Below are 24,240 nucleotides of genomic sequence, written 5' to 3'. Positions count from 1 at the left end.
GATTGGGCCAATATATTAAAAGTAAACAAAAATACATTAAGACATGAGAAGCCTTAGCATTGATAATCTTAGAGAAAACCTTAAGCCAATATGTCTAAAGATTACATCCATGACTGCAAGTAAAAGTCCCAAATGCACTGTATTTCTCCTTGTGATCATAGGTTACGCCTGGTTTCTTGATTCTGTTTTATATGACACATGGCCAAACTGAAGTGTCTTCATTTAAGACCCACCTAGATTAAATTTAATTGTACTACTCTTTAATATCATTGTTTATTCTATGGTAAATAGGTTATTACTTTTCATTGTAATGTTATTACTTTTTTCATAAATGTTTTATAAGCAATTATAATTCATGTTCGAAAAGTAATGCTCCAGGTGCGCCTGGGTGGCTCAGTGGGTTAAAGCCTCTGCCTTCAGCTCAGGTCATGATCCCCGAGTTCTGGGATCGAGCCCCGCATCGGGCTCTCTGCTTGGCAGAGAGCCTGCTTCCCCCACCCCTTCCTGCCTCTCTGCCTGCTTGCGATCTCTGTCTGTCAAATAAATAAATAAAATCTTAAAAAAAAAAAAAGAAAAGAAAAGAAAAGTAATGCTTCCAAGTGGAAGGCAGTGAACTTTCGCATGCAGTAGTAGTGATCTAAGCAAAGACAGAACTCTTCTGGTGACTGTTGTGTTTGACAGAACTAGGATATTACTGGAAGATATTATTTTGGGGAACTGGAATTGTCAAAGTTACCAAACTATTCATAATGTTTTTCTAACAGAATGCACATAATAAGAGATATTTTTTTTTAAAGATTTTATTTATTTATTTGAGAGAGACAGTGAGAGAGAGCATGAGCGAGGAGAAGGTCAGAGAGAGAAGCAGACTCCCGCGGAGCCGGGAGCCCAACGCGGGACTCAATCCGAGGACTCCGGGATCATGACCTGAGCCGAAGGCAGTCGTCCAACCAACTGAGCCACCCAGGCATCCCAATAAGAGATATTTTTAGGGAAGTCATATTTAAAGCCCGCAAGTGATTTCTAAATCAAATTCTAAAAGAAATACTTAATATGGTTTCTTTCAATAGCTCATCATAAGTATTTTATTGTTATATTGGTGACTTTTTAAAGCATGTTGATATGTCAAGAAAGTACTATAAAAAGAAACTGATTCTTGTAACATTAATACACACCCAGGTAAGCCAGTTAGTGATCTCCTGGGTGAAAGAGATTCATTACTTGATCCAAACAAATGCCGTTTATTTTAAATCAGGAAAAACTTATGTTTTATTAATGTTAAAGTCTTGAGGTAATCTCAGGTTAAAGGCTTATTATGAAAGCCTTTATATAGATATAGTTTTTTAAAATAAATGATGCCTTAGTTCCAAACAATTTTCTACCAACCAGAAATATAAAAATGTCAGCTTATAAAAATGGGATCATAAGATATAATAGCTGGTTTGGATATTGTTTGAGGTTTGGGGTCTTTCATTTTTCTGTAGCTGATTCCAGATGTAGTCTGACAACATGAACTGAAATAAATCCAAAAGTAATGCTGGATCAGAAGGGGAAACAGGGAGAGGAGGCTACTTTTTTAGTTTACAAAAGTGACTAATGATGATCTTACCATCATTGGCAGATTTAACATGTTTATTTAAATAGTTTTGGAATAGATTGCCAGTGTGCAGAAAGGCTTTCATTAGCACAAGTAAATCTGGGGCAGTATAAAGCTGAAATAAAACTGAACACTTTTAAAATGTAATTCTAACAACTACTTCTCTAAGTTTCAGTTTAGAAAACAGCAATACTGGATCAGCCTGATTCCTGAATCCAGATATGTTTTGAGAAAAATTCTTACCTAGATGTCCAGAAAACTTTGAGTTCCCAGTTATCATAATCATCTATTTTTGGTGAGTGAATAGCAAGTACAAAATATTTTTCTCTAGGGGCACCCAATTAGTTAGTTAACTCACATAAAGTTAGTTAACTCACATAAAGGAAGAAGTTAGTTAACTCACATAAAGGAAGAAGTAAAAGGATACAGGCATGGGGCTCCTGGTTGGCTCAGTCAGTTAAGCATCCTACTCTTGGTTTCAACTCAGTCCTTGATCTTAGGGCCTTCAGATCAAGCCCCACATCAGGCTCCATGCTCAGCTGGGAGTCTGCTTAAGAGTTTCTCTGCCCCTCTCCCACATGCACACATGGGCGTGTGCTCTCTCTCTCTCCCAAATAAATAAATACATAAACAAATCTTGAAAGAAAGAAAGAAAGAAAGAAAGAAAGAAAGAAAGAAAGAAAGAAAGAAAGAAAAAAGAAAGAGGCAGGAAATAGCCTTTAGGGTAGGTTTCTGTGTTGGCACAAAGTGAATTCAGCTACTTGGAACTGCAAAGTGGGAGCAGAATATTTCAGCTTTAACACAAAATACAACACCCAGAGGATCAAGGAATGAAATGAGATTGAGTTGAAGCATGTCAGAAACAACTTCATGTATTGGTTTTCAATCTTCTTACTCTGGAGGAATTCTTGAAATAATTTTCAAGTCTCGGGGTATCCTTACATAAATGTTCTTATGCTTACAAATCATAGAACGTTACTGTTATCGGTAAGTTATAGATATAACAATCCATTAACAAATGTCAGTGGTTGATTAGCCCAATCTTTTTGTGATTCTTTCTTCCCCCAAAAGACAACAATACTAATATAAGTTGGTCATGTAGGTAGAGAAAATTCAGCTTTCTTTTTTATCTTTATCTCCTACTTGATTTTTAAAAACCATATCCAGTGTGTTAGCCCCAGTCCTCAAAGATACCAAGACAGGGTTAAAGATGCAAGTATTTTACCAGGGGAACAAGTCTGAGAGAAAAAGACTGGGAAGACTGGGAGGACTATCAGACCAGGAAGCAAAGATGACCTTGTGGGAAGGAGAAAGGAAGTAAAGTTGGGTGGAGGTGTCTCAGATTGTTGTGAAGCATGAGGAAGTTTCAGGGAGCTGTCATGGAGTCTTTGAGCCCAAATCAGCCATCAAGGGAGTCCAAGGACATCCAGGAATGGGTCTGCCTCATATTCCTGCTGCACCAAATCATGGGCTGGGAGCAGTTGTTGGGAGGTGTGGCTTCAGCACCTGCGCAGGGATGGAGAGTAGAGCCCATACCCTGGGTCAGTTACATCCCCATAGCTGTGTCTGGAAGGCACATTCTTGTGGCCACCACACCTTAGAAGGCCTAAATGCTTATCATAAAGTTCTGTTCTACAAGTAGCTGATAAGGTAAGTTGTAATGTTTTCCCTATTTAAAACTAATATGATTTTTTACTCAAATTTTCCTCAAAAAAGAAGTTAGGTTTAAATTACATGTCTTGAAATTAATATCTTAATTTCCTTTTCATAAGTATCAAAACAACCTAAGGCAAACATAATAAATTTTAATAATAAATAAAAAATAATAAATAAATTTCTGTTAAGTAGCTGGCTTAAGCCAAAAAAAAAAAAAGTAATTTACTTTTTTACTTTTACTGAAGACAGAGCTGGCTGATTTAATTTACATTAAAGTTACAAATTGATTCAGTAAACAATTATTTACAACATAAAAATTATTGACACTATTTTTAGTACAGCTACCAAACCATAAGCCAATAGAATATGAATAAAAATATATCTTAAGATATAGCTGTTGTTTTTTAAAAAATATTTTATTTATTATTTATTGAGAGAAAGAGCATGAGCGAGGGGAAAGAGAGAGCAAAGGGAAAGAGAGAGAATCTCAAGCACACTCTACACTGAGCACAGAGCCCTACTTGGGGCTCAATCTCACAACCCTTAGATCACAACCTAAGCCAAAATCTAGAGTTGGATGCTTAACCCCAACGGAGCCAGCCAGACACCCCTGCTTAAGATAGAGTTTTATACAAAGCTGTGAAAAAATAATTTTCTTCCTGAGTAACATAATTAGGCTCATATATGGGACCAGTCTTTATGAAATTGTTATATGTTAGCTTTTTACCTACTTATACATAAAAATTGTTATTTTTGAAACTAGAAATAAAGAATAAAATAACATAAAACTTGTGCTTGTTTTGTTATTGCACAATTACCCAATTCTGGGCCAAATTTGAAATAAGCATGCAAGAATTTCATTTTCAATGAAAATGAGATGATTTTCATTCTTACTCATGATTCCTAAACAAGTCAAAGCTTGTTCACATATGTAATGAGCAGAAGAAAGCATCAGTGAAATGTTTGCTGCTTTCCTATGAATGACAAGGTACTCTTCCTTCACAGAAATCTAGAACTTTCCAGAGACAGGTAAGCCTCATCTTGACTGCATGATCAGACTGCAGCTCACAAAGTCTTTGCTGTTCTTCCAGAGTTAGGTTCTCAGGCTGAGCAGAAGGTTTAGGGAAAGGGTCTCTCAACCTTATATTGAAAGAAAGAGGCAATACTATTCCATTTTATTCTGTGTTTTTTCTAGGTGGTTTTCAATAAAGTTAAATCTTGCTACCTTCCTCATTTGCAAATGGAAAAATTTCAGGATTTCTTGCTGCAATATAATTTTTCTAAAGAACCAGATTGTTATAAATTGAAGACCCTTGTAACTTGAAGTCAAACTACTTTCTCCAGGATCTTGTGAATAGTTGTTGAACTGGTTCATGTGATGAAAAATGCCTCAGTAGCTAGTTGCTGTAGCCTTCCTCTTCAAAACACACAACAAAACGTGGCTTATACACTTCTTGAAAATCCTCCTGTTACTCACCTTTTAATTAAAACATACTGTTGTAACTTTTTGTCTGCTAAGCCACGGGAAATTTATGTGATCTTCATTCAAATGATGACATAATTTTAAAACATTCTGGGATGAACTGGTCTTTACTTAATGAAGTTTACAATTTTGTAGTATCATACAAACCTTTTTTCATTTCATCTATATGAGTTTTTGACACTAGTACCTCTTCTGAATAAAGCAGTATGTTAGAAAAGCTTTAGATCAAAGAAGCTGAACAAACTCAAGCACAAGAAACATGAAGAGTATATCAAAGCATATTTACAATCAAACTTCTCCAAACCAATGATAAAGAATTCCTAGCAACCAGAAAAAAAGTCTCATTACATACAGAGGAACAAAATCAGAAACAATGCAAGTGAGAAGAGAGTAGAGCAAAATCTTTAAAGTAATGAAAGGAAAGACTTGGTCAACCCAGAGTACTATGACTCCCAAAGTATCTTTCAAAAATGAAGACAAAACACTTTTCAGATAAGTAAAACCAACCAATTTCATCAGTAACAAGCCCAGGTTATAAGAAATGGTACAGAAAGTTTCAGTTAGAAGAAAAATGATACTGGATAGAAATATGATCTACATAAATTATATTAGAAATGAATAATGAATGAATGAAGAAATGAATAATGAAATGAATATTCATTAAAATGAATAATGAAGAAAATGAATAAAGATCTCTGCAAAATCCCCAAATATCTGAAAACTAGAACACTTCTAAATAACTCATGCATCAAAGAAAAGTAAAAAATGAAATGAAGTTTTTAAATGGGATGAAATTGAAAATGCCAAAATTTCCGGAATGTCACTAAAGCAGTGGCTAGGGGGAAATTTACAGCCTATATTAAGAAAAAAGTTCTCAAATCAATAACATCAGCCTCCACATTAAGGAAATAAAAAAAGAAGAGCAAATTAAACTCCAAGTAAGCAGCAGGAAAAAAATAATAAAGTGGAAATCAGTGAAGTAGAAAATAGAAAAACAATATGAAAAATCAGTAAAACTAAAAGCCAGTTCTTTGAAAAGATTGACAAAATTAACAAACCTCTAGCCAGACTACTAAGGACAAAAAAGAAAGCAAGAACAAATTGCCAATATTAGGAACAGGAAGATTACATCTTTAGAGATTTTATAGATATTAAAAGGAAAATATGAAAACATTATTGACTTTATGCCAATAAATTCAACACATAGATAAAATTTCATGCAAGACACAAGTTGACAAAGCTCAGTCGAAAAGAAATAGGTAAGGTGAATAGTCACATAGTCTATTTTAAAATTAAATTTCTAGTTAAAAACCTTCCCACAAAGAAAACCCCAGACCCATATGGCTTCACCAGTGAATTCTACCAGATGTTCAAGGAAGAAATTGTACGAAGTCTACAGAAACTCTCCCAGAAAACTGAGAAGTCAGAACTATTTCCCAACTCATTCTACGAAGCCATCATTAACCTGGTATCAAAACTGGACAAAGATATTTAAAACAAAAGAAAAATACAGGTTAAGATCCCTCTTTAACAGAAAAAATTCCAAACAAAATTTTAGCAAATCAAACATGACAATATATAAAAGGGTAATGTATCATGATTAAATGGAATTTATTTCAGGGATGCAACATTGTTTTAATATTTTAAATCCTTCAATATAAATCAGCATATAACCAAACTAGAAAAGGAAAACCATACAATAATCTCAACAGACTCAGTAAAACCATTTGACAAACCCAACATTCATTCCTGATTTTTAAAAAAATTATCAGCAAATCAGAAAAGGGGGATTCCTCAACCTGATAAAGGGCATCTATAAAATCTTACAGCTAATATCATACCTTCGTAGTAAAAGAATTCTTTCCATCTAAGCTCAGATGTAAGACAAGAATGTTTGCTTTTACCTCTTCTATTTGACATTATAATGGATGTTTTTGTTGGTGCCCTCAGTCAAGGAAGAGAAGTAAAGAGCATCCAGATTGTAAACGAAGAAGTGAAATTGTCTTTATTCACAAATGACATGATTGTTTATGTGAAAAATCCAATGAAACTTACAAAAAGCTACTAGTACTAATTCAGGAGTTTAGCAAGGTTGTGGGATACAAGATCAATATACAAAAGTCAATTGTATTTTTACATACTAGTAATAAACAATTGGAAATTGGAATGAAAAATCAATAGCATTTACAATAGCACAAGAAAAAATGAAATACTTAAGGATAAATCTGACAAAAGCTGTGAAACACCTAGGTACTGAAAAAGAACCAAACACCGCAGAATGAAATTAAAATGGAACTAGATTAATGGAGCGATACACCATGCTCAAGGGCCAACTGATTCAATACTGTTAAAGTGTCAATTCTCCCCAGGCTGGTCTATAGATTAGATGCAATCAGAACGAAAATCTTCCCCTCCCTGCTTTTTTTAGAAGTTGGCAAATGGATTCTAAAATTCCTATGAAAATACAAAGGACCTACAATAGCCAAATCAACTTTGAAAAATAACAAATTTAGGAAAATAGCACCACCTAATTTCAAGATTTATTACAAATCTACTGTATGGGTGTCAAGATAGACCAATAGATTGATGGAACAGAATAAATAATTAAGCTCCCAAATCTGTATGCTTCTTCAATTGAATGGTGGGGGTCTATATCCAGTCCCCCTAAATTTGGATAGCCATATGACTGCTTCAACCTATAGAATGAAGAAGAATAACACTGTGTGACCTCTGCCGGTCAGTCAGAAAAGATCAAGAAGCATCTGCCTTGTTCTCTTGAGTTGCTTGCTCTGGGATCCAGAGGAAGCAAATCTGAGACTGCTGTATTCTAGAAGCCACGTGTAAACAACCCAGTCGGTTATCCAGAGGAGCATGCAGCCGACAGCCAGCATCGTCCGCCAGCCAAGTGAAGGAGCTATCGTAGACCATAGGCCTGATGAGTCCAGTTAGAACCACAATCCCAATTGACAGCAGACTGCATATCTGTGAGACACCCCAGTTGAGAACTGCCTGGCTGACCCTCTTGAATTCTTGACCCATGAAAGTATTAAGCAAAATAAAATCATTATTAGAAGCCACAAAACTTTAGGGTAACTTATTAGGAAGAAACAGGAACGGAAACAGGGAGCTTTCAGTGAAATACCCATCAATCACCTTCTACGTACCAAAGTTTTTCTACGGATAAATCTTCTCACTTAGACAATGCTTCCTCGTAGCTTTTTAGGGTTTTGCTGTTAAATATAGATAACTACCCACAGATAATAAAACAATAGAATGAGAAAAACAAACCAGGAAAGAGGACCCGCAAAACTCAGAGACAATGAACAAGAGGAAACCTGATTTTTTTTAAAATTGTATTTTCAAAGAAATAAGTAAGCAATCTACACCATTGGAGAAAAAAAAATTAGAACAGGGTTCCAAGAAAAAGTAACAGGCTGCAATAACAAATTATTACAAACTTAGCAGCTTAAAACAACACATATGTATATGTATACATAGTTATACATAGTCATATAGTAAAAATCCAAAATCAGTTAGACTGGGCAAAAGTCAAGGTGTTTGCAGGACTGGTTTCTTCTGGCAGCTGTGCAGGGAGACTCCATTTCCTTGTCTTTTTCACCTTCTAGAGGCCACCTGCATTATTTGGCTCATGGGTGCTGAAGTCTAAGGCCGCTCACTCTCTTGGCTGGCAGAGGATGTTGGCTGTTTGCTAGGTGCTCAGATGAACTGTAACTGGACTTCCTTGCATCACTCCAACCTCTATCATTATACTTCCTATTACTGACTTTGATCCTTCCACCTCCTTCATTGAAGGATCCTTATGATTACATCTTTGGGCCCACCCATATAACCCCAGGAAATTTTCCCATCTCAAGAAAGCTTAATTTGATCATACAAGCAAAATCCCTTTTATCATGTAAAGTAACATATTCACAGGTTCTGGGGATTAGGGATATGGACATCTTTGGATGGGGAGACAATATTGAAATCCACCTAAAACTATTGCAATTGCTGAATTTGGGGAAAGAGGCTCAGGGATAGGAAAGGGAGGGGGGATTACTATTATAAATCTTATAGTACTCTTTACTTAAAAATATGCCTATGTTTTACTTTGCATAAATATATGTGAATTTAATCTGCATGAACACAATTTTATTAAAAAACATTAATGCACTTAATTATCATGTTATGTATCTAATGTAACGTTAGATGTATATATACGAAAATATTAAATATTAACTATGATTTTCTTTAAGAAGCTGTGATATATATTTTAGGACACCTGGGTGGCTTAGTCGGTTAAGCTCCAATTCTTGATTTCAACTCAGGTCATGATCTCAGGTTTGTGAAAGCAAGCCCACGTTGGGCTCTGTGCTGAGCATGGAGCCTGTTTAAGATAGTCTCTCTCCCTCCCCCTCAACCCCTAGCCTCCCTGCTCATGCATATGTGCATGTCCCCCCTCAAAAGAAAAAAGAGGGGCACCTGGGTGGCTCAGTGGTTAAGCCTCTGCCTTCAGCTCAGGTCATGATCTCAGGGTCCTGGGATCGAGTCCCACATCGGGCTCTCTGCTCTGCAGGGAGCCTGCTTCCTCCTCTCTCTCTCTCTGCCTGCCTCTCTGCCCACTTGTGATCTCTCTCTGTCAAATAAATAAAATCTTAAAAAAAAAAAAAGAAAAAAAAAGAAAAAAGAGGCTGTGATATATATTTTTCTTAATTTTTACCTTCATTATTATCCAAAACTCATAATAAGCACACAATCATTTTAATGGGAAAAATTAACTATTTTTAAAATCTAGAATTTTTAACTCTTCAAAATTAATTGAGTTTATAACATGAATGAATGGCCATTTGTTCGTATCTGTTATAAAAAGTACTTTGAGAGCTGAGGTAGCCACATACTGCTAGAATTTATTTTTTATGTTTCCTGAGAAAATATTTTAAAATGATCATTTAGCTTTTCCAGTTAGCTGTTATAACCAGTTGGCAGTAACTTGATGTAAGACATAACAATTATTTGGAAGTTAGAGCTTTAAAGATTTATAAAGAAGAGACTCTTTTCAAATAAAAGTAATTTGTTTTCTTACAAAGTAAACAAAGCAAACAAAAAACCTTCCCACATGTCCTTTTATCTCTTATGATAAGGGTATATTTAAACAATAACATGGATAAAAAAGGCTGTTGGAGGGTGAAGAAACAATTCTATTTATTTTAGTTCATTTGCCACAAAAACTTACTTTGTTGTTGTCATTGTTGTTGTTCCAATCAGGAGCTCAAGTATTTAGGGATTTTTCTTTTTTTAGAAGTCTATTTTGGATCTGCAGTTTGCAGATGCTATCCAGTAATGGCTTTTATGCATTTTATTCTGGGTCACAATATGAAACTGCAAAGCTAGGGCAGACCAGTGCATCAGTCAGAATGGACTGAATGCCCATGTGCAGAGCACAATTAAACAGCACTTCTCCTGACTCAAAATGGATAAAATATTTTCACAAGGAAGGTGGTCTCCACTGGTCTCAGGAGCATACATCAACTTCATTTTCACACAGGGGCTTGCATAATATTGATAACAAACTGCTTTTCTTAAAAGGAAAAATGTTATGTGGGGAACTTTTTATCCTTGGGTTTTAGCAAAGCAAAACTGGAGTATATTGCACTGAATTTCTTTGTCAATACTTTAACATCAATATTTAATGAATGTATACTTTATATAGAATGAGTCTAGTCATATAATAAAAATAAGTAGTTATATAATAAAAATGAAAGAACTAAATTTTAGGTGTTCACAAAGTAAATAAAAAATATGCTATGCGTCAGTTAACCTTTATTAGAAGGTACAAATTTAATATTATAATTTTGGGTGAGCTACAGTTTTTATTAGTTCAAGACACAAATACTGAAATTGACTGACTCTAAATATAGTCAGAGTTTGCTAATAAATTTCCTCTGTAAGGGAGATCTTTAGCTTCGTTGGTCAAATAGGTCTTTTGTTATCATGTGCATTACTTAATATTTATTTCTGAAGAGAAGAAATATGATAATAGTTATAATTGAATTTTTATATACTCTCACTTTTTTAGAGACAGCTTTCTATAGTGGTCTTGAATAGGAGTAAATTGAAAAATAGTACAGATCTGTTAAATTAGAAAATAATCAGTTCTCATTAAAAATCAAATTCAATTTTTTTACTCCAATTAAAATGAAATTTTTTTCTTAAAGACTTAATAGATATTTGCAAGACAATATTTGTACACAGTTGTGGCTTCAAGTGGGTTATCACAACACTGTGTCACCTGGAGAAGATGTTGCTGAAAAGTTAAGTTATTGTTAAACAAAAAGCAGAGTAGCTATCTTTAGACTTTCAAATCAACTAGTAATGGTGAAAGGGACTTCTACTATTATGGGTTTTTTAAAAAAGATTTTATTTAAATTCAAGTTAGTTAACATACAGTGTATTATTAGTTTCAGAGGTAGAGTTCAGTGATTCATCAGTTGCATATAACACCCAGGGCTCCTGCCCTCAAGTGCCCTCCTTAATTCCCCTCAACCCTTTAACCCCATTCCCCCACCCACTTCCTCTCCAGCAACCCTCAGTTTGTTTGCTAGAGTTAAAACTCTTATGGTTTGCCTCCTCTGTGTTTTTATCTTATTTTATTTGTCTTCCCTTCCCCTATGTTCATGTTTTGTTTCTTAAATTCTATCTTTCTGTTTATAAGTGAGCAGACTGAAGTCCAGAGCAATTCCAGGACTCCCTCAAGGTCATATGGCTGGTTGTCAGTTAAAGCAAGTAGCACCTGCACATCCCTTTTCTCCTCCAGATTTATTGAGATAGGACTGACAAATAGCATTGTGTAAGTTTAAGGTATCTTCACATTCTTGAACGCCTTCTAGGAACACAGTACTGCCCTGGTTAAGAGACACCACATATTTTTCAAATGATGAAGAACAAGAGTCCCACATGCCTCATAACATCTTTCCTCCATTCATTCCTGAATTCCCTAAGTATGCTATGGCTGTTCTTTGAAGCCAGGTGGAAAGCTTCTTTCTAGTCTTTAAGTTCCCATTGCCAATATGTGTTCAGAAATGAAAAATGAACACCACTCTGAAGCTGTCACCAGAAATGAAACCCCTTTATTTTCATGTTACTCGTGAATTTTTATACCTATTGTGGACTTGTTGAGGAGCACACTCAAATATGATATTATAAAACACTTACTAATACAAGTATTCATAATACTTCTGATAGATATCTTAAGTCGAAGACTTAGAAAGTTCATGTGTATGTATATGTGAAAACTTGAAGGATTAGACATAATCCTCCTTAGTTCTCAGTGAATAAGCTAAGTCAAATAATAAAATACTCCTTTGTAGTTACATAAGGGAAATATAAAACCATAATTCCAGTTTGCCCATACAACATGAGAGAATTTACTGTGTTGTGTGTGTATAGTGTGTATTTAACCAATCACATACTATGTGCCAGGCATTCTAAGTACTTCTTCACATATACTAAATCATATAATAGTCATACCGGTCTTAGAAGGTAGGTCCCGTTCCTGTCCTCATCGTATAGATGAGGAAAACAGAAATGGGGAGAACAACCACACACTAGCATATGGCAGAGCAAGAATTCTAACTCAGGCAGTTGGAATCTAGTCAGCCCACCTCATAATTCTGCCTCTCTACAGCACAAGGATTATATGGGGATAGAACATTGTGGAAACTAATTTTAGGACTCTGGCCAAGCAGGAGAAAACCCAAAGTGGCCACTTGCCAATCAGATGTTGTTTTGCTACATCTGAAGCAACAAGGCTTCTAGACATCTTTTTGTAGGAATTTCATTAAAATCTCATTTTCCCAGGCCCTGGTTTTGTGACCTCAAATATCCCAGGGGGAAAAAAATAGATTAACCCAAGGAACTATATATTTGCCTTCTCATTTGTATTAATATAAGATGGTTTCACATATGTGAATTTTTATTTTAGTGGTTAAGCTTGAATAATATGTAGTAATAGGGTTAGAATTATTTCTTCCTTAATTTACAAAACTGTCCCATATTTTAGGAAAACCCTGTTTAGATGCTCCATATCCTCTTTCTACCTACTAATGGTTTGAGCAGTTTCCATTAGGAGTAAAGGATAGTGATGGAGAAAACCTCTAGTACAATTCTAGTTCTAAACAGAGAAACTTTTCTTTCAGATTGAGATTTTATACATCTAAATAAAATCAGTTCTTCCTCCTGGAAGCCAGAATATTACCCTTGCTATACTGGGAAGAATAATAATTTTATATTCATTTACATATATATCATTCCTCTCTAATTATAATCCATCAAAACAATATTTTATTTTGAGTGTGTGATTGAGTTTCCATTGTGGATGATATAAGAAAGCATTAATCTTGTATTTCCAACTCCTGAAACAGTGCCTGGGATGTAGAAGTTACTTAATAATTGCTAAATAAATAAGAAGAGAGTGACAAAGGGAAGGGAGAAATTGGCCATTGTGTCTTGACCAAATTACACAAACAAGTAAAACATGCTTGTATATTTTTATTATAGTTATCTTTTAAACTGGTTCATATAAAAATATAATTCTGGTCAGTGACATTAGACTTTAAACATCTATTTTTTTTATTTTATGGGCTAGGAATGAGTATGAAAACATAGTATGAGTCTATAATAACTGATGAATAATGAAAGCTTTTTTGTTTTTTAATGTTTTCTATTGAGTAAAATTTTACTTTCATCAGTATTATTCTACCTATATTTTAACATTAAAGAAAAGCTGTTTTCTTCTAAAATTTCAGGGCCAATATAAACTGACATGTCAAAGTGAGAACCCAGTCCTTGGTTCTCATTAATTTTCACTGATAGACAATATATAAGCAAGCCATTGTAGATTGAAGTCAAATATACATTAACAATGATCCTTGCTTTAGAAATCTTAGGCTATGCATGAGTAAAATATTAATGAAAAATAGAACTCAAACTGAGTGAAAATACCAAATTTTACCTCTTCACTATTTTTTCTAGAGCCAACTTTGACCAGTATTTGCCCAAGCCAACTGGTTGTTTTTTTGTTTTTTTTTTTGCTTTTGTTTTTTGTTTGTTTGTTTGTTTGCCACCAAACATCTATTCCTCCTGCTAAAATATGAGGTAATGGTACTTTCAGTCTTATTTGAAAACCACGTCTCACAATTCCCTTCCCTATCCCTGAGAGCTGTGGGCCCTGATTCAGTGAAGCCCGGCAATCAGACCCATACCCCCTGTCCATAGCTCTGGCCTAGTGGCACATATTATTCATCAGAGCCAAGAAGGGATGAGGAGACGTTTGCTAGAGATAGATCTGATGGTATGAGAAGAACATGGATCTCAGGGCTCACCAATACTCTTATGTGATGAGAGGAGCCAGCCTGGGGTGAAGGTTGTCTTACAGGGAATGCTGACCCCAAAGATGGACCCTAAGAACATAGCTAGGTCCTCAGTGAAGCCATACCTAAAGCCAACTTTCTCTGCACTGTGGAGTCTAGTGGCCCATGAACTTTCACATTCCTCCTTTTAAACCAGTATAGGTTAGAGTATAACATTTGCATTACAGTAAGTCAAAAGGAATACAACATCCCAACATCAGGCTACTTTTCAAGCAGCATAATGTGGAGAAATGCAATGGTCATTCTAAGCTACTCTGCAAAATAAGATGAGAGAACAATCACTAAAATTGAGAAATATTGCTCCTAAATACATAATTATGCTATTATTTTTTAATTTGAAATAAAATATGTTTTGACTTGCCATTTTACAAAGAGCTAAAATGAACATACCTGTTATATTTGTCTGGAAATCAGGTCATGCCTTTTTAATATAATGTGACTTTGAACTATATTCAAAGAAGTTGGATAGAATAAATGTTTAATCCTTAGTACTACAAAATCAAGAAGATGAGTTATGTGTCCATAGATCTCTGAACTCTAATAGTAGGCTCCATGTCCTTCCCCATGTCCTAGGCCTGGATCTCTGAGAGGATTTAACTATGTTTGTAAAAAAAGGAAAAGTAATTCAAGCTGACAACTGAATGTCCTACTTTACTTTTTATTTTTAAGAGGCAGTGATGTTTCCAGGTTTGCAGAATGGAGCTTGTCAATTTTGGTTAGGTTCAATCCAGTCCCTCTAGAGGATGAGGTTAGTGTTAAATTTTTTTTAAATTTTTTTTAAAATTTATTTGACAGATCACAGGTAGGCAGAGAGGCAGGCAGAGAGAGAGGAAGGAAAGCAGGCTCCTTGCTGAGCAGAGAGCCTGATGTGGGGCTCGATCCCAGGACCCTGGGATCATGATCTGAGCTGAAAGCAGAGGCTTTAACCCACTGAGCCACCCAGGGGTCCCTAGTGTTAAATTTTTAAGTGCAATTAATGATTTACAGTGAAAAAGTTAAATCTTAATATAATGCTAATCTTCAAGTTGATTGATTTAGGATGTGCTTCCCATGGTTCCCATTTCTCTCCCCCAGACAAAGTCTATCAGAGGGACCAGGGGAGCCCTCACTATAGTCATGTGGGTTTTCCCCTCCCCCTTTTCCTCCTTCACTTTGCCTTTTGTTCCTATTCCTATTCTTTTTTCTCCTTCCCTCATCTTCCCACTCTCCCTCCCTTTCTGCCCTCCCCATTTTCCATTAGTCAAAGAGAAGGAGGTAGAATTGGTATCTGGGAGTAATGAGGTATACTGAAGGAGGAAGGGAGTCCTCTCTCTGTACCACCATCAAGGTTTAGGCACCATTGAAAGGCACTAGAAATAGTCTATACTGACCTTTCTTATTTTTTCATCACTCATTATCTTCTATTTAATATTTTAAAATTGCAAAATATCACACACATGCAGAAAAGTACAAAAAAACATAAGCACAGTTTATTTACTGCCATTATCTCTTTAGCAGACTATTACCCAATTCTGCCCTCATTCCTCAAATGACCCTGCTCTGACAAGGATCACGGGGACTAATTACTTTAATGATAGCTATAGTTTATTTTCAAACTTCTATTGAATTCCTTTTCAAATCTGCTTGATCTTTTATTTTTTAAGTCTCCTATTCCTTGCTCATAGTTTGAAGTCTCGCTATATAAACTAAACTTTGCTATGCCCGCCTTTTATAGCTAACAATTCCAGTAGATAGAGTCTAAGTGGTATCCAGTACTGTTCTCTGTTGTTTCTGCCGACTCTTATACCTGGTGCCTTGTGAGCTCTTGTTCTCTGTGAGCTGTTGATCTTTGGAACTTTATCCATGGAAATTTTTGGAGGCCTGTGTTGAAGTTGTATTCCTTCAGAGAGGATTTGTGTTACTCCTACCAATGTCCTGCAAACACAGCCACCTTAAATTAAACCCTCAGTTCCATTGTCTGGGGACCACACAGATAGAGTAAATTCATATTGCAACTCTATGAAATCAGGCTTGTGTTTACAAATTCTCAGGAAAAAAAAAAATGTTTCTAGTCCTCCACCCAATGCCAAGGTCAAGACAGGAAAGTTTTCTTACTGCCCCTCCTTGTAAGGTCATTTGCATTTCCCTTTCACTGAAGATGGTCTTTTCTGGTCCCAACTTTATGGGAGATTGTCTCCTCTCTGACTTTCATTAAATATTTTACTGTATTTATTTGAATAAACTAGTGTTCTCCCACTCATTATTGTAAAATCCTTGAGAATCAGAACTTTTATCTTCATGTACATAGTGCTCAATATAATACTGATTCATTTTGTCAAGCAGTGTTTATTCACATTTGTGCCAGGACTACTCAGGAACTGAATATACACACAAACATTGCCAACACACTTAAGGTTCCTGCTGTCCTGGAGCTTAAATTTGTTAAGGCACATTGTTCAAAAAAGTATTAGTGAAACAAATGAATGATCCACAAGAGGAAAGAAGAAAAGACAACTGCCAGCCACAAAAGAGGGTAAGAGTACATTTACAGAAATAGCAACAAAAAGGACCAAAAGAGTGAAAATCAGCTACTGAAGGAGGGCATTTTAGAACCAAATCTAGGTTCAGAGTGTCAAATAGGGCCCAAGATGAGAATAAATTGGCTTAACTGGAGTAGGGAAGTCTAGAAATAGGAAGTTAAACAATTCCCAACAATGCTTATAATGTTCTAGAAACCTTGCTTTTTTAAGACGGCTGTGTGTACATATGTCATTTTAGAGGATCGGCAAATAAGATAACGACAGTAATTCTGAGGGGTACATTCTCCTTCTCCTTCTCCAACTTTTCCTTCAAAGGACCTGCTCATCTCTCTGCATTTCAGTCTCCATCTTTTATTCTTTCTTATTTAAACATTGACACTTTTGCTTTTCCACTTATGTGTGCCTTCTCATTCTCCATTTTTTTCCTCAAGGTTACCTTGACATTGGTGGTAATTGTTCTAATGAGATAACTCTTGTTGGGCTGGTAGATAGCTTCAGGATAGGGGCTGGTTGCTTTGATTAGAAGCTTGGAATCTTTGGCCCCACCCCGACTTTGTGGGGAGCAGGGAGGGGCTGAAAACTGAGTTACTCATCAGTAGCCAGTGCTTTTAGTTAATCATACTTACATGATTAAACCTTCATAAAAATGTTTACAGAAGAGGGTTTAAACAGCTCCCAAATTTGCAAACAAATCTATGTGCCAGGAGTCTGGCATACCAAACTCCACAGGGAAAGAGGTCCCTGGCTCAGGACTCTTCTGGACCTCACCCTGTGTGTCCCTACATCTGGCTGGACATCTATATCTTTTATAATAACCTGTAATAGTAATGGTATGGGTGTGGAAAACCCCAGCTTTGTTACCAAGTCAGATAGAAGTGGGTAGCCTTAGTGGGGACCTGATATCTACAACTCATATAAGAAATGAGGACAGTCTTGCAGAATGGAGCCCTTAAACCTGTAGAGTCTAACTCTGGATAGTTAGTATCAGAATTACAAAACACCCAGGTGGTGTCAGGAGGGAAAAAACAATCCTCAGCCTGCTACCAAACTTTCCATTGTTACTTCTAATTACACCTTTGATAAACATGTTGAAATTATATCAGTTTGTTACTAGAATATGACCTGCATTGCTCATATTCATTCTTCCTATCCCACCATAAACACAACTAATTTCTTCAAGGGCAAGTTTATGTTCTACTTGTGAGAAGCCTTCCCAGATCCTCAACAAAATTTACCTCTCTCTCTCTCTCTCATACTTATATTTCTTATTTTTTTAAAAAAGATTTTATTTATTTGAGAGAGAGAGCATGATTTGGGGGAAGGGCAGAGAGCCTGACATGGGGCTCAATCCCAGTACCCTGAGATCATGACCTAAGCTGAAGGCAGACATTTAACTGACTGAGCCACATAGGCTCCCCTCATACCTTTATTTCTTATATTATACCATTAAACATGCACTTTCCTAATCTGCTTTATGTTAGAGTAAGCAAGGAATACACAAAGAACAACAACAAGAGTTACTATATAGGGACATCCTACAAAATATCTAACCACTACTCCTCAAAACTGTCAAGGTCATCAAAAACAGGTAAATTTTAAGAAACTGTTAAAGCCAAAAAGAGCCTAAGAAGATATGAAAACTAGAAGTAACATAGTTTCCTGGATAGGATCCTGGAATTAGGTTAAAACTAAGGAAATCTTGGGGTGCTTGGCTGGTTCAGTCTGTAGAGCATGTGACTGTTGATCTCACGATCATGAGTTCAAGCCCCACATTGGGTGTAGAACTTACTTAAAAAAAAAAAAAAAAAACTAAGGAAATCTGAATAAATTATTTTTTAAAAAACAATTACGTATGTTATATGGCTAGACAAAGAAACAAGGAAAATATGCTATTCTTCAACAATCTAGAAATCTCTTACCAAAATTAATCCACATATGAATCATTAGAATGTATCATTAGTATGACCAGTAAAACCACTGCTTAGCTACACTTTGATAATTCTACAATTTATCCTATATATTTAAATAATAAATTTAAATTTAAATAAAATTTAAAATTTAAGTTAAATTAATTAAATTTAATAAATTGAATTAAATTTAAATAAAGTTACATTTTTTTAAAATTCTGTGATTAAAAGGAACACCTCACTTTTTTCCCTAAATTAGTGAAACATAAGTGTGTGTGTGAACAATTGATAGTATTATGAAATAAGACTTCTGAAGCTAGCTTATCTTTTTAATATCTAACCTTTGGATAGCAAATATAATAAACAATTATGCTTTTATAAATACAAATTTACTAAATGGAAAATTTTTATGTACTGCATTATTTTATTTTCAAAGGAAGGCAAGATTAACACAAAATGTTTTTATCATATTTTGTGGAATCTAAACAATATTTTATGTATCATTGAAAAAGACAAAAATGCTGTCAACTATAATTGTAAGATGGTACTGATTGTAAGAAGTATCCCAATTTGGGGGACATCTGGGGGACACAGGAGGATAAGCTTCCAACTCTTAGTTTCAGCTCAGGCCTTGATCTCAGCGTTGTGAGATGAACCCTGCACTGGGCTCCATGCTGGGTACAGAATCTACTTAAGCCTCTCTCCCTCTACTCCTTCCCTCCCCAAATAAATAAAGCTTTAAAAAAAAAGAAGTATCCCAATTTCATAAATAATAAAATGTGTATCTTATAATCAATGAAATACAGTTTTTTTTTCTCATGGTAGAAATGAATTTATTATGTATGTGCCTATTCAATTGATGTGAGCCTAATTTATAGTACTGAATATTTGTATAGTGCAGGGAAAAACCCTGCATTCTCTAGTTTTTATAGAAAAGAACTAGATATTTTATGTGCTATAGGTGAAGTATTTTATTAATCCACTGAGGAGATACACACTCTCCCCAAATATTAAAGTCAATCAGCAAATGGCCCCAAAAAGCAGATTAACAGAAAATGGAAATACTATCTCTACTTATTGTCCCATAGTTACAATTATTTAAAAAATACGATTATACTTTGTGAGTCAGCTTTATGTTGTGATTATTTTGAAATAGCTTAAAGTATGTTAGTTCGTATTAGATCTCATAGATTACTGAAGTTCCCATTGAATTAAACTTTGAAGCTAATTTTTTAAAGCCAAAGGGGAATTAAATAAACCATCTAGGCTATCATCGCAAATTAACACACTAAGTTTATGTGCATAACATCAGACATTTCTCATTAAGAAAAAGTACCTTTAAAACTTTATGACAAAAAAAAAATTGCTTAGGTAAATGAGAAAAACCCTTTGCCTTAAGTTTACTATGTCTCTTTTTAGGCTCAAAGGTAATTGTGTTTTCTTTGTAAATAAGCTCCAGAAGATCAACATATTCTGAAATGGAGGAAATAATTAGGTATCATTTTTGTTAGTCTTAAAATAAATTAGATGTGATTTGGTTAAGAGTTCAGCTGTTAAGATTCTCCAGGAGAACAAAAGCACTTTCGTAGAGGTTCCTTCATAGGTTAATGAGGCTACTGTACATTCAGTTTTTCTCTTCAAACTTAAAAAAAAAAGTTAAGTGTTCCAAAATCTCACAGATTTCTTTAATTTCTGTGCCATGACTCTAAAATATCCTTCAATGATTTAATTAGCTATTGTGTTAATAGCTGATAATCTCATTATGGGGTCACTGTGAAAATTAAAATCCCCATGGGATTTTTATTCTGGTCTATGTCCAAAGGTGTAGGAATATTCACATATCACACCTAACATTCCATAAAGAAACTACACTATATATGTTCATATCCATCTTTACTTTGAATACAAATGTGGAAAACAGTATTTCTCACACACTTTATTATGCATTTATAATACCTGTTGTTTCTGGCTTTCCAAATTATACTAAACAAGTACATCCTTGACATAAGCATGAAAGCTAGGTGGGCTTGGGGCTTGGGGTGACATGCAAGGAGAAACAGTGAGGAGCCACCAACGGTGATGGGCTCCAGTGCCCCGAGTGATTTCCATGTAGAAGGGATGGTGGCCACCCGGGAGACATGTAGAGACATGGTGGGATCCACCCCCCACCCCCAGGTCTGATCTTTTGATCAGATGGGAATTAAAAAGATGCCCTCATGGTGACTGTGCCTGTCAGTTGCATGGAACTTCAAGGCTTTTATGAGCCTGGTGGATTTACAATGATACTCAACCATCTGGGGAATACTACTAGTGGAAGCTTTCTCTGGAATCACACACACCCAACATATTTCTGGATGCTAAAAGTGGTGTGAAGAAAGGCTTTGGCTGAGTAACTCATAGATTCCTACAACCCAAGAGGGAACAGAGGACCACAGCTTCCCTCAAGGGCTGAGATTTCTGACTTTGTCTCAAACATGAATGTTTGGATGGGTCTCTACCAGCTCCCTTTGGGGGCTCCCTGTGAAACAGATGAAGTATTACATTTCACACAATTGGTCTTGAGGATCACAAAATATGCCTGGCACATGAAGACATTCAGCACTTGAAGTAGGGACACTCTTCATCCTCCAGGAGAAGACAGAACTTCATGACCTGAGCCGAAGACAGTTGCTTAACCAACTGAGCTACCCAGGTACTCTGAGACAGAACTTCAATAAGAGATTTACCACATGTGTCAAGGAGGCAGGTGTTGTGCTGGGGTCCAGGATGAAGTAGGACAGAGAGTACAATCCAGCTCTTGGGAGGCTCATTGTCTAGAGGGAGCCCGTATCCTTGGCCAGTAGGCCACATTGTCTGGAGTTGAGAGGAACTTCTACTCCCTTTTTGGTCACTGTGTGACTTTGGACAGATCAACTCCTTTCTCTGGGTCATCGCTGGGGAAACCATCTAACTTCTCTTCTACACTGGGACACCCTTAAAAGTAAAAGGGTTACTATAACACCTACCCTAGGAGAACTAGTTGTAAACTAGGACGTTGCAGGGCAAATCAGGCCCAGTGACTCCTGGACTCATCAGTTAGAGCAAGACAGTGTTTTTGGTGCTGGTGCTAGTCCTGCTCGTGCTGTTTCATGACTGGGTCTAAATCTACCTTCACTTCCCCCACTGAATTTGCACAGGCAGTATGCATTTCTTCTTTTAGCACAGGAGCTTATCATCTCACAAGTATGTCTTCAACTGCTTGGAAGAACCCATTTCTCTTTGAGTCTTGTTATCTGAGACTGCAGCTGGAGCAGCCCCCACCTGTGTTTTTTGGTTTTTACTAATGGGCCCCTGTGATTGACAGCACACACTGTAGTCCCAGGAGCTTGGGAGGGTAGGGCTTAGCACTGCCCCCTAAGTCATGCAGACACCCCAGCCGGCATTTCCACTGATGAGGCAGTGCCTTAGACCTCAAGAGGTGTGCCCATGCCTGGAGACCAGGAGTTTACAATCAACAGCCAAAGGGTTGCTCAGTAGTTGGTGTTTGTAAAAGCTTGGAGTGTGCCTGTATAACCTACCAATCTTTTACATTTGAAGAAGTAGATTCAGAGAGGATCAGAAAGCTGCCAAGGTTATCTAGGAAGAAAGCAGAGAAGCTGGTGTTCACATTCCAGTTCGTCTTCAAAAACCCTGTTCGGCCAGCGTTTCTCAGTGTGACAATGAGGTATGCAAGGTGATTTTAGGTTACAAATGGACAAGTTGTTAAAAATGATTGTTTTACATTTACTATAATTTGAACTAGAAAAAGACCACGATTGGCACACAACACTTGTGACTTTGCAGATATCATTGCTTAGGATGTAAAGTATATACTTAAATAAGAAAGGGTCAACTTTGCAAAAATAACCAGGTAAGAAGGAGAGATGGCCTTCCTAAAGAGCTCCAAATTGGGAGTGCAGGTCCTGGCTTTGATTTATGTGGCTCTAGCCATATCACTGGAGGGATAGCATCTCTGAGCCTGTGACTTAAGTCGCTATATACTGCTTCATGTCATCTGGGCCATTTAGTCCACTATGATCCTCCCTAAATCCGGAAAATTCATGATGAAGTGACTGTACAGCCCAGCCTGAAGCTAGAGTGAAAACAGAAAGAATACCAGAAAAACTGCCATTATCATCCTATAATTCTGCTTAAATTGACTGTGGCTGTTGATCTGGGACCTGCCAACTCTATGTTGATTGAGCACCCAAAGTTTCCCAATTAACTGATGTATTTTTCTTTGAGATTGAATTATGAAGTGGTAAATATTCTAGCTGCACTTTTTTTTTTTTTTTTAAATATACTGTCAATTGACACTTTCCATTTGGTCTGAATTTTTAGTCTTTCAAATCCTCTAAAAAATACACACTTGTATAAATGGCGGCCAAGTCAGAATTTTTGACTCTTCAAAGTGTGCAAAGTCAAATGAGAGCACATTAGTTCTGTGCTTCTCAAACTAGGATATATTAAGGAGCATGTGGTTAACCAAGATAACACAATATATCTTCCCAGAAAATATAATTAATATATAACCTGAAAAAGCAAAAGGATTTTTACATTACAATTGATTATGGAACTAGAATGCACAGTTTATATTAGCATCTATGATAAAACACAGGATTAAACCATTTTAATGTCATACTTGAAGGGAATTTGAGAAGTTTTTGTTAGCAAAAAGCCCTGTGAGAAGTGCAAAGCAACATTCAAGTATGTCTTTACCATTATTAGGTTTCAGAATCCCTTAGTTTCCAAGAAGCAAAATAGCCTCAGGACTCATCCATGTACAGTCTTCATTTCCTCAGGCCTATCCAAGAACTGAAATTGTGTAAAATGATGCAGTTGTGTCAATATACTAATTTTCCCAAAGAAAGTAGATTCTTACTGGTTTTCTTAAACAGCCTTTCTTGAACCAAAGCCTCAGTTCAAAAAGGCAGAATCCTATGCTCTAATGACAGCCTCATGAAGAATGGTCAGGGGCCCTAAAATCTCAAATCAATCACAACAAAATTCCATTTTTATGGCTGGGCTTAATTACTATAACCAGGGTTTTCTTTCACGTTTCTTTTGCTCTGAATTTTTCCACTGATCCTATGTTACGATAATTTGATAAAATATTTCAAATGTCCTACTTACTATTTTATCTACTTTAAAAGTACTTTATTACTTCAGTGAATTATGCCAATACTAGTAACATAGATCCTGTTCTATGTACAACACCAACATCTGTTTATTTTATTAGCAGGCCAGGGAGTAAAGAAATTACAATTATTTTCCCATTTCCTTTATAATTCAACCTAAGATGCCTCAAATGTGTCTGCATACCTCACTTGCCTAGCAGTAGATGGTCAGGAAATTACTTCTAAATTGGATTAACCTTCCAGTTTTCACTGAAATAAATTATTTTTGTATTTTAACCAAAGCTAGTTACTTGTCTTTTATCTCACTTCCCTTTAAAGGGTTTTCCCAATGCAGCAACATCACAGTTGAGTCATAGCACCGGATCTGTTCAGCATAACTTTTGAAACTCATAGTTTCAGCAACACAGTAACAGGAGCTAGCACTTAAAGAGCTGGGTCCTGTTCTAAGCCAGTATTACTTAAAATCCATTTATCAAATCATCTGCTCCTCATAA

The sequence above is a fragment of the Lutra lutra genome, chromosome 2 (genome assembly GCF_902655055.1).
Source record: "Lutra lutra chromosome 2, mLutLut1.2, whole genome shotgun sequence".
NCBI lineage: Eukaryota > Metazoa > Chordata > Mammalia > Carnivora > Mustelidae > Lutra > Lutra lutra.
Note: the sequence above shows the minus strand (reverse complement) of the source record.